Consider the following 12,018-nt stretch of genomic DNA (forward strand, 5'->3'; position numbering starts at 1 on the left):
GACTCCGATGAACAGGGGGGCAGTCTACTCGTTCCTTTACCATAGGAAGGAAGTTCTTCAGATTCATATTCGGTCGCCTATTCGGTCCCACCTCCAAGCAACCTAGTTGTTTCCTTCGATTGGAATCTACTAGGCAGACCCCATTTACCGGCTAGTGTACCATTTCGAATCATTGCTCAAATATATAGAATGGTCATGGTTGGTACCATCATAAATGAAGGGGATTCTGTGAGTATCCTTTCCTCAACTGCTTGGAAAGCGCTTGGTTTGCCATCGCTTTTGCCTGAGATGAGAAATCTAACAGGGTTTGACAAAGGAACCAGTCGACCGTTAGGGATCCCTCCCAATGTGCCGATAACATTGAGAAGGAAAATCGTTCACATGAATGTAATGGTAGTCCAAGGACCCCTGGATTATAATCTACTCCTTGGATGCGACTATATTTATTGCATGGGAGCCATTGTCTCCTCACTCTTTAGAGTAATGTGTTTTCCGAATGAAGGAAGAGTGGTTAAGCTCATAGACCAGCTTTCATTCCTCGGTTCACACATAGCAAATAGTCATATACCAACCCTGAATGGTCTTTTCACACAAGGAATGTCTCATCAATCCCCAGTCCGTCCTCCTGATGAGCACGAGTGATTCGGAAGATATGAATGAAACCTAATGGGCATGCACCCTGGCCTGTTTTGACAGGAAAACCTTGGGTATAGGGTAGGTTTCTGCAAAGGATATATGACTGGCTGATACACCCGTCCATTTAGGAAAATGGGGTTAGACCAGAATAAGTTACCTCTGTTATAAGGTAGGCCTTTCCCGATAAAACAAATGTTTTGTCTACAAATTGAGGGGTAACCTGGAAACTCTACTTCACTATGCCTGGGGGCATGCAAGCGAAGAGAGACCATTTATTTTTTTAAAGTTTGTAGGTCCTCTAACCCTTTAAACTCGTAGGATTGGTCATTTCCTAGCTAGCATAAAGAAAGGATGTGGGGCAAAGGTTTGAAAAAAATGCCATTTTTTATATGAGACATCCTTATTATACGACTGGATCAAGCAATTTTAACGCGGAATTCAAGCTCGTTAAAAAATAAACATAAGAAACAAGAAAATATTCCCCGAGAGTTTAAGCTCACTTAAAAAATGAACCAATTTCCGGTAAATAGCCATCGTGAATTTATTATCATTAGCCTTTGAAGCCTTGGTTGTGTTCTCATCATCACCTCCATTTGATTGTTTACCCTTTTTGAGGAATAGCTGCGAAGAGTGATCCTGTTAGCCATCCTTGTGACACTGCCATGATTGGAAAATTCCAAACCTTACCTGGAATTAGCTGCTACCCAAATTTATCACTCATTCCTCAAAAAACGGGTCTCCTTTAAGCTCTTTTCAACTGACTCATAAAATATGAAAATATTGCCAAGCGATTGGCCTCTCCAGCTCGTTAAAGTGACCGGAAGTGCTATCCCTCCTTTAGATTTTAATCTTTTTGGACTTGAGGGATTATTACACAAAAAGATCGAGCGCTTGTTTTGTTCGGCTCGTTAAAAGTACCAAAAATTCATCCCTTTTGTATTGTTTTATACTTTTTCGGACTCAAGGGCTTATATGATGAAAATGGATTATTGGAGTTTTCTTTACGTCCCTTTTTCAAACTCTCTAAAATTGAAAAGGACCGAGTTATCCTTGTCTTTAAACTCGTTAAAACCCAAATAGCGACAAACTTGTCCATACAGACAAGAGCAAGTTTCACTATCGCTAGGCTCGTTAAAACATAGCGATGGGTTTGCCCGAAGGGCAAATTATAGAACAAGCATATGTTATCCTCCTCAAGCTTGACAAAAATAAAGAGGTATTGGTTAGCAATGACTGGGGAAAAATTGGGAAGAAAACTTGAAGAAACTTTATTGGTAGCAAGTCGTGCTTGAACATGACACTTTCACTCCACATCTGAGTTGGGTTGGGTTGTTCCGTTCACTGGTCATATCACCATGGGTCCATCACACCATCCACATTTGGGGTTAACGCTACCAATCCATCATGTCAGTGTCGCCGATATGTTCAAGAGAAGCCGTTCAGAGAATTCACCTGTGTCTCACCCACTGCAATACAATTATGCTCCATTCTTTCATGACCGCCACCCTGAACCTTATATCATTAGATCGTTTTCACCTCCATTGAAATCATTTGATCTGTTCCATGTCATTGATGTGGGATTCACTAAGGCCCTCCTATGATGGATCGCTTCTTGTCGATGTCAACTCATTATCCAGGAAGTCTATCTAGGAACAACCCTTTCAGTACTTTGAAGCTTGCATGCCTCAATGGCAAGTTTCTCACTTCTGGTGACAGGATTACACCAATGGCCTTCGTCCAAAAGATTTTGTGTGGTGTTCGACGCCAAGTCCTTATTCACACCACGTAAATTGTGTTGTAGTACCTTGAGGGTCATCATCATTATCGGTGATTCCTCTCGCGCCTGTTAATAGCTTACATCATTGGCTGGTAATCAGGCGATGTCTTTCCATGTTCAACTCCAGAACATCTCTCACATGGATCGACTTGTACTTTGAGTGAAGATCGAACGAGATTGAAGACCCCGGATCTAGTTTCATCCATCTGGGCTGCGATATATATTCAAGAAAATAAAGGCATCAAATGTACATCATTATTGCACAGATAATCATCCAATCCAAGCGATGATGGCTCTACCAGAACCATCAGTCTACACTCAGACGATTGTCTGTCTTATGTACATGAAAATGAATTTATAAAGTTGAGCATGGGAATGACCGCCTCAACTAGATCATGAAAATATTATGAAGATAATGTATTGTATTGTATCTTATTACAGGTCGCCTTCCAGCTTGAAAAAACTTCAGATCCTCATGATAAAGCATTTCACCCGACATCAACAGATTAACGACCTCATGCTTTAGGGGGCAACTTTTATAGACATTTTTGGGCACTGCAACCCCAATCATAAATGTCCATAAACCAAGGGCTCTTAAGTCCCTAAAAGTGTTATTCTAACCCATAAAAGAACAAGGTCAATTGATTGCATCTTCTCCCAGAAGTTCTCCATGAAAACTACTCAGAACTGGTCAAAACTGGACCATCTCACCTGCTCCATGGTCAAAGTGCGCTGCATCCCACCTAAATACACACGGGAGGTGCGATGCATACTGAAAAGCCCTTCTATGGGGTGTGATGGGCGAGAGTGGACAAATGGTAGGGTCAATCTGCAAGGTGGAGGATCATGGAATCTTCCAGAAACTTCTCCTGTGACAGTTGCCTCTCTACATTCGCCCAGGGATGAGTAAGAGTAATATCTTTTCAATTGGAAAGATAGTAAAATATGCGGAAATCTCAACCAATTTTGATCATCAATCTCCAAGTGGAATCAAGAACTATCAGAGAGAGGACACTAATCAAATCTCAAAATCTGACCCACCCCCCTTGCAAACATCTATATATGGATCCCTCATCCCAGAGATCCAGGGGCTGGAATTTTGTATCTTGTAAGGAAGTGCTGCTAGTTTCTTGGTGTAACATCATAGTGTTGGGTGATCTAAGCTTTTCATGAGGTGAAGAAGGGCTTCCTTGCGGATAGGATGACATTGGGTCAGAATAATGGGTTGTAATCCTCTTTGCTATTCTTGATTATTAATAAAGCTATTCAAATTTTCCTCCACATTCTTGTATGATTGATGATATATGCATTTGTGTGGTCAATATATATCTGGTCCTATATTGTTTATGATAGTAGATCTATGTTCTTGGATAGTGTTATGCTGCTTTGATTCTACATGTACTCTTTGAAGCTGGGCAAATGAGGAGAAAGCGGCAAAGATCTATCAAAAGGGAGAGGAATCAAGCAAGGAACCAAGCGCAAGACAGAGGTTGGTCTCCTTCTTTCCCCTCTTATTTACTTCTCATAAAGGAAAACGAAAGTGGTTTTAGTTTGTTTGTTTCTAAGGTAGCTACCAGCCTTAGTGGGACTAGCAGCTCTGCATAGACACTAGATTTCCCGATAACACTTATGGTGATCCTTTTCTCCTTACTAACCTGCTACGTGAAAGAAGGCACAAATGGAAGAAAACTATCATACAACCAATCTAATATACACTATTTGTAATGGAAAAGCATCTACTAAGCAAATTAGCAATTAAGTTATGAATCTACACTAAGAATACATGTACAATAAGGAGGAACCTTGGCTGCTAGGGTTGGGCCCTAACCCAAGATCTTCAGCCCTCTGAGTTAACTCAGCGCAGGCTCAAAACAAAACTCATTCTTATTATCAAAACAACATATTACATCGAAAAATTGTCACAAGTCTTGCAACTCGAATATAGAGTATATTTTTACAATGACAATCTAAATCCTACTGAGGTCCTAGGCCTCTCTACTATACATATGAGTTCTACAACGAGTTCCTTAAGATTAGGGAGGCTTGGCTCCCAAACTTGAGATAAATTGGTGCTTTGTCTTTCACTTACTCGGTTGCCTTCTAGTCCTCATGATTTGGCTATTTGCACTCCGATCTGATGGAGTAATATTCGAATGGAGGGGTAGTAAATGAGGAGGATTTACCTCTTATAATCCCACTCCCTTGTCCCATTCAAGTTTTGACCTTGGTCTTTGCCAAAATTCCTTGCTTTTATCCTTTAATCCTGCATTAAATGCACATTAGACCACAAAGCAAAATATCCAACTCTAACTCATCTCATAAACAAAATATAATCAAAAGTATGCAATAAGTTATGAGAAAAGTTGGTTTGATTAATCTAGGAGGTGAATTAAGGCCCATATAATTACCCAATGATGAGGCTCATCAAGATGACCAAACATGCCTTGGACACAAATTTTGTAAAACTTTAAAACATCTATCTATTTTTACTTTTAGAGTTTTTATATATGGTTATGTGCAATCCTATTCAACTAATGATGAAATTGAAAATTTACTTTTACTTGTCACAAATGTCTGTTTAACGCATAGTTCGCTAATGAATCAGTTAATGTGTTAAATTTTCTGGAAATATGTTGATATTGAATGTACTCAAAATGTCTTTCCAAAATATGAACTCTAAGTAATATACGAAGAATATTTGGGTTTCAGATGGTATAAACGTTTGTCAGTTGCAGTACGACGAGTTGTGAGTCCAGCCTAATGACGATTCGGTGAATGCCAAGTGAAATGGCATCAGAGAGAAGTTCGAACAATGCGCTATACTTAGTGATATTGTTTGTAGAACAACCGATACAAATCCCTTGAAAACTCACTAACTCGCCACTTGGAGATAAAATGGCCCATGATGCAGAATATAGGTTCTGCATATTACGACTAGCACCATCGATGTAACCAGCAAATGGTTCCAAAGATTCCGACATCTACAACAAATGCAAAGCGTATTTCTAACCACATAAAAATTCTAAAAGACACATTGACACACACACATGCAATTAAATCATATATACAGTGATTTTACTACACTCAATTAAGCATAGTAATGTTGGAGATACAGCCCGTTTAGGGGCTACAACAATGGAATTCTATCATAATCCACCAACTCGTATGCACCTTTTGCCAGAAAACACTTAACAATGTAAGGGCCCATCCATAGTTGTTCAAATTTTCCTACTCCTAGTTTATTAGCTTCCTGACCATAAAGAAAGACCAGGTCTCCTTCTAAGAAAATGCAAGGTTTGACATTTCGGTCGTATTGCACCTTGATTCATTTCTTATGTGCTTCGTTAGTCGATGCATCTTCACGATGGGTTTCATCTAGATGGATGAGTTCTAAGAAACACATTTATTCATCATGAGTGTCGAGTAATAGGTCAATTACGAGTTTAAGAGATGAAATTTCACATTGTATCAACAAGATTGCCTCCAGACCATATACCAATTGAAAGGGTGTGAATCCAGTTGCATTTCTTACCGAGGTTCAATATCCCACAAAGCAGAGTACAAGATTAAATGCCAGTTTCGTTTATGAACCCCTATCATTCTTTGAATCATACGCTTAAGGACTTTGTTGATGGCCTCAACTTGTCCATTAGCTTGCGGATAATAAGGAGTAGAACTATCATGTGAAAGTACTAACTTGGAAGTTAACTCAATCATCATGTGATTGCGAAAATGTGACCCATGATCTGTAACTATAGCCTATGGTACACCAAACTGGCCAACCACGTGGCTGAAAAATAAAAGTGCAGCCGTTTCGCCACTGTTATTTAATGTAGGCATCGCCTCGACCCATTTTGTGAAATAGTCAACGACGACTATAATGTACCCATGCCCCCCGGCCGAGTGAGGGTTACATGTCATGAAGTCAATGCACCATTTGGAAAATGGTCCAACAGTGACGACAAGATGCAATGGTGCAGGTGGTAATATAGCTTTACGGTCATAGATATGGCATGCATGATAGCTTATGACAACAATAATGCAATCTTTGAATATGGTAGGCCAGAAGTAACCAACACGGAGAATCCTATGTGCGGTAGCATAACCAGATAAGTGTCCACCACAAGCACCTGATTGACAATCATTCAAAGCTTTCTTAGCTTTCTCATGTGTGAGGCACCTTCGTAAAATCGTATGATACCACAATGGTAAAGAGTGTCAACAACGATCAGATAATATTTGGCTTGGTATCGGATACGTCGTTGTTTTAAGCGAGAGGTATCAGGCCGGAAAGTTTGGGTTTGGAGATAAATCAGTATATCTCCATACCATGGGTTAGATGATGAAATCAGGAATAGAGACTCATCTAGAATTGATGGTTCTAATGTTGAATTATTGGTATTCAAGGGAAGGTCACAAAGAAGCTCGGCAAAAACTAGAGATTTCTTTGATTTGGATTTGATGAATTCCAATCAAAATTCCTACAAAATGACAATTCATTTTGAGTATTTTCCCCCAGCAATTGACGTGACAAAATATATGTCATAGGGTTATAATCTGAAATGACAGTGGTCTTTCGGAGCAGGATATAGTGGCGAAATCGATATACATCTTGGATAGCTGCCAAAGCTAGATTTTCAACGTAAAAGTACTTAACTTCTGTATCATTGAGATTGTGACTCAAATAATATATTGGATGTTCAATTCCATCTTCTTCTTGGACTAAAACCATTCGAATGGTTGTATCTGCAGTGGCAAGATACAGGAAGTAGTCATTTTGATAATTTGGGGAATACATTAATGACACTCTAATCAAGGTATCTTTAAGAGCATTAAAGGAAGCTTGTGCAACCTAATCCTAATGGAAGGGTATCCCTTTTTCAAAAGATGAGTAAATCATTTAGCCATTTCAGCATAATTGGGAATGAACCTCCTCAGAAAATTAGCCTTCCCTTGGAGTCTTTGTAACTGTAGTAGATTGGAAGGTGGAGGCAAGTCAAGGATTACCTGAAACTTAAGAGGCTCAAGTCGAATTCCTTGTTTAGACACCATGAAACCAAGCAAAAACCAAAACTAACACAAAACACACATTTTTGTGGATTGAGTCATATTTTGTAGTGTTGGCACCGTAAAAATATAGCTCTCAAATGTTGCAGGTGATCAGTCCACTTTTGTGAATGAGCAGGAAAATCATCAAGGTATGGTTGAAAAATATGTTTGATGTCATGTAAGGCACAATTCATTTCCCTCTAAAAATGTTGCCCCTATGTTCTTCAAACCAAAAGGGAGTTTCCAGTAAGCGAATGTGCCCCATGGACAAATAAAAGCAGTTTTAGATTGGTCCTCTGGGCGAATATTGATTTGATTAAAGCCATAAACGCCATCCATAAATGAAAATATTTCACATCCAGCACATTCGTCAATAATCTGGTTGATAAAGGGAGTGGCATAATTGTCTTTTGTACAAGCCTGATTAACATCCCTATAATTGATGCACACTCATATTGTCCCTTGTTTCTTCATGACAGGAACAATATTGGAAACCCAATCAGTAAGAGGAATAGGCTATATGAAACCAGCATGAAAAATTTTTTCAACTTCTGTTTTAATGGCAGCATCCTTCTTTGGATGAATAGGATGGAGGCATTGTCACAGTAGTTTGACATCAGGATACATTTTAATTTCATGTTCAACTATACTAGAGTCAATACCTAGCATCTCCTCATATGACCATGCAAATATATCTCGGAATTCATGAAAAAGAGCATGGTAAATATCAAGTTCTGATGGAGAACAAGATTTGCCAACATGAATGTTTTCTACAACTTTAGGTTTGGTTGAAATATTGATAGAAATAGTTTCTTCGATATTTGACAAGTTTCACTCGAAATCTACTGTACCTATAAAAATAGAATTCAAAAGGAAACCAACAACTGAAGGGTGATTAAGTTCATTTGAAAAATCTTCTATGTGATCTGGAAGATGGGAATGATGATGATAATATTCCCATGGTTCTTGTTCCATCATCATTGATTGGATGATTCCTTCATCAATAGAAAATGTACGTGAAAAAGGATTGGAGGAAGTACCATATTCTAATGAACGATATACCCATACAATTGGCAAAGATGGATTTGGGTTCGCCGCACAAGCTAGAAAGATTGATTGCTATGCAAGCTCAATGGGGTTTAGCAACATGATTTCATTACTACTATAAACTTCAGAACTATTAGTAATCTTCCTTAAATCAGATGAAGTGGAAGATATCATGTTGCAAATCTCAACTTATTCCACTTCCACCATGTTTGATGGTGACGGTAGTGAAAAAGTACCCATTAGGGAAGAATCCTTGAAGAGACCTACACCAATGTTTTGAAGAGATAGCAGGGGTCCATGAAATAACAGAATGCTTCTAGTACCTTGTGAATTAGAGGCAAAGAAAGTTAGTTGATCGATAACTGTGATTCCACCTTTATGAGGGAATACAATTGTATGAAAGTATGTCGAAACCACGACAGGCATAACATAAATCCACGGTCTTCCTAGCAAAATTTTGTAGTCAAGGGGTCTGTCAACGACCTCAACTTCAACAATTACTATTTTTCCCCCTAGTTCAATTTGCAAAGTACTCAAGATTCCACAAGGCATATATGTGTGACCGTTAAAATCTTTTAACATTGTTGGTGAACATGACAAAGGTGGTGAACCAAGTGCTTTCCAACAATTCATCGACATAATATAAGTAGATGCCCCCTCGTCAATAATGGTTTGGTGCGTAAGTTTATTCAGGGCATTTATTGGAATCAGGAATGCTAATTGTGCTAGTAATTGTGGCGTATAACCCGCATGGTTTAAAACCACAAGATTGTAATCAGTTGAATCAATTCCACCAATTGCTGACAACAAAGCCTGCTTCTGGGAGGGACAATTTTGAAGCACCTCAAGCATCGACATAGCATAAGGTGAACAATCCAAATCTTCTACTATGTTATAGTTCTGTGCAGCTCGAGCTCGAGGGTTAAATGTTGATTTATGTACAACTCCATTAGGCGGTTTTATTGTTAACTCTGGTGCAATAGTTGGTGGAATAGGATCAGAAGAAGTCGAAGTCAAAGGATTAGGTTGATCAGTGGCCTAGTTATTCGATGACAATGGTTGATTTCCATAATATTTACTTCGTGTTGACACCCAAACATCAATTTTAGGCTTAGAGGTGGATAACATAAGCCCTTGGGAAGTGGAAGCATAGTCTGTAGCAACCATGTGTGTCTCCGAGTTCAGAAAAGGATCAGTCAACACCACGGATGTATTAGAAATCTTAAGAAGCTTTGAGACTTCAGAGTAGTGAGGACAATCTCGCATAAAGTGCTCATCGTTATAGATTAAATTTGGGTAACGAGGATTCCTAGCTGAAGGAGAGGAATCATATGATTTCTCTTGGGGGGATTATTTTGTTTCTTCTTGTTTTTCCCCTTCTTCTTGCTTCCTATTTGCTTTTCATTCTTTCCTTTGTCAAATGACACGGCATTAATTTCTAACGCAAGAGTGTTATCAAATGAATTTGAAGTTTGATTGGAAATGGAAAGTGTTTGACCAAATGGTCTACCTACAGTTTGTGTGATCGAAGAACCAATCACACTGTCACTGACATGAGAGTCCTTACTCGATGGTGGTGGAGGAACAAAGAAAGTTGGTTGGGGTATATTCAGGATCTTGTCATAGAGCATGCCATACTGTGTATAAATCAAGTCCAAATATTGGGCACGAGAAATTACTTGCTGTTCAGTGACAACTCCACCTCTCGCCACATCCTTGGTGATAGATGGCAACAAGGATTTTATAAACCACTAAGCTAAAAGCTAATCAGGAACATAAGATTTGACCATTCGACAATGGCGACGCCACTCATGAATATGATCAGAAATATGAGTAGTAGTAGTCTGTTTAAAGTTGGTCAATAGTTCTATTCCAGTTTCATATCGTACGGGTAACTGGAAGTGGGTTAAAAAAGTGGTAGCTAAGGATGTAAAGTTATCAAAAGAAACTCATGGTAACTCAATGTACCACTTCACAGCCAGACCAGTAAGCATTCTCTGGAAAATATGTAGTCTAACTGAATCATCATTCAAGGAATTTGATGAACACCATAAATGAAAAGTCATGACATGGTTGGACGGGTCTTCTCTAGGGTTTCCATTGAATTTCAGAATATCAGAAGGTAATTTATGAGGAATCATCGGCCACCAAGGTGCATAAATAATTGGATTTTGATGAGCCGATTCAGATCTGGTAATTCAAGTGTTGCAACAAAATGCAACTATCTATTGAGGTCAGGTTAAGCATAACCAGGGCAATAGGCCTTTGCATACCAGCATAAGGCATTTGCTACTGGTAGCCTTGATAGGGGTAAGTTTGTTGAGAAAATCTAGTATAAGGTGGTTGTTGAGCACCAGGATACATTTGCTATTGTCCAAACCCAACATAGGCTTGTTGATCAGGACTTAGGTAAACTTGTTATTGACCAAACCCAGCATAGGCTTGTTGAACAAGTCTAGGATGAGGTTGGTATTGATGGAATTTCTGCTATTGATATTGGGGCTACCAAGGCTGTTGAAGAAACTATTGTTGTTAATGATATAATGGTTGTTTCCCACCAATGTAAGCTTGAACAGGTTATGAATACACTAAACCAGTGTAATTTTGAGTCATTCCAATAAAAGGTTGTTAGGCCCCTATACTAATAGTCTAACCCCTTATTGTTATGAGTACAACCCCCTTATTATATTGTTGTACCCATGTAGTCCCCATATTGTTATTATTGTGCCCTTACATTATCATTTTTATGTTGGCTCTGAGTATATTATGAACCCTTAGACTCCTATATATAGAAGGGAGGTTTTGTCATTTGTATCATCCAAGAATTGTTGATTTATGTAATGTAAAGGAGGTTGCCCCCTTGAAGAGGCTAAATTCTAAGGAATTGATCTATCTTTTCTATCTTTTGTGAGCTGGTTTCATAACATTTGGTATCAAAGCTTTGGATTCTAGGGTTTTGCTGCTCCAAATAGGTCATCGTGGAATTTTCGCTATAACTTTTTTTCCGCGACGTTTCAGAAGCTAAAAAAAAACAATTTGAGACGAAATCACACTGAACCTCGGGTCCGAATTTCAGAGCCTTTGCACTATATTTGTGGAGATATGATTTGAGGAAGTTGGTCTTTTTGCAGACTCCCGAATTACATTACAAACAGATCCAAAGGTCAAAACAGTGACACGTGGCACATCGCAGAAGTTCGCTCTATTGAACTAGTCTATAATCAGGTCACCGTGGGAGATTTGACATAACTATTCCTTGGAGAATCCAATTTGGATCAGACTGGTGGCATTAGAAAGAGGACACAGAGAGCTACTACAGGTCGCAATTTCAAAACTAGAAGAACCGAAATTACAGAGTTATAGTCATTTCAAGATCAAGGTCATAAAATCAATAAAAGGCGATATGAGGAAGTTTGATGGCAAGGATCCAGTAAATTGGATACTTCAGATGGAGCAATATTTTGATCTACATGGTGTACCATTGTTACAAAAGGTATGTATTGCATCTT

The sequence above is a fragment of the Pinus tabuliformis genome, chromosome 4_1 (assembly GCF_031772625.1).
Source record: "Pinus tabuliformis cultivar Carrire ecotype Pingquan chromosome 4_1, CPIR1, whole genome shotgun sequence".
Lineage (NCBI taxonomy): Eukaryota > Viridiplantae > Streptophyta > Pinopsida > Pinales > Pinaceae > Pinus > Pinus tabuliformis.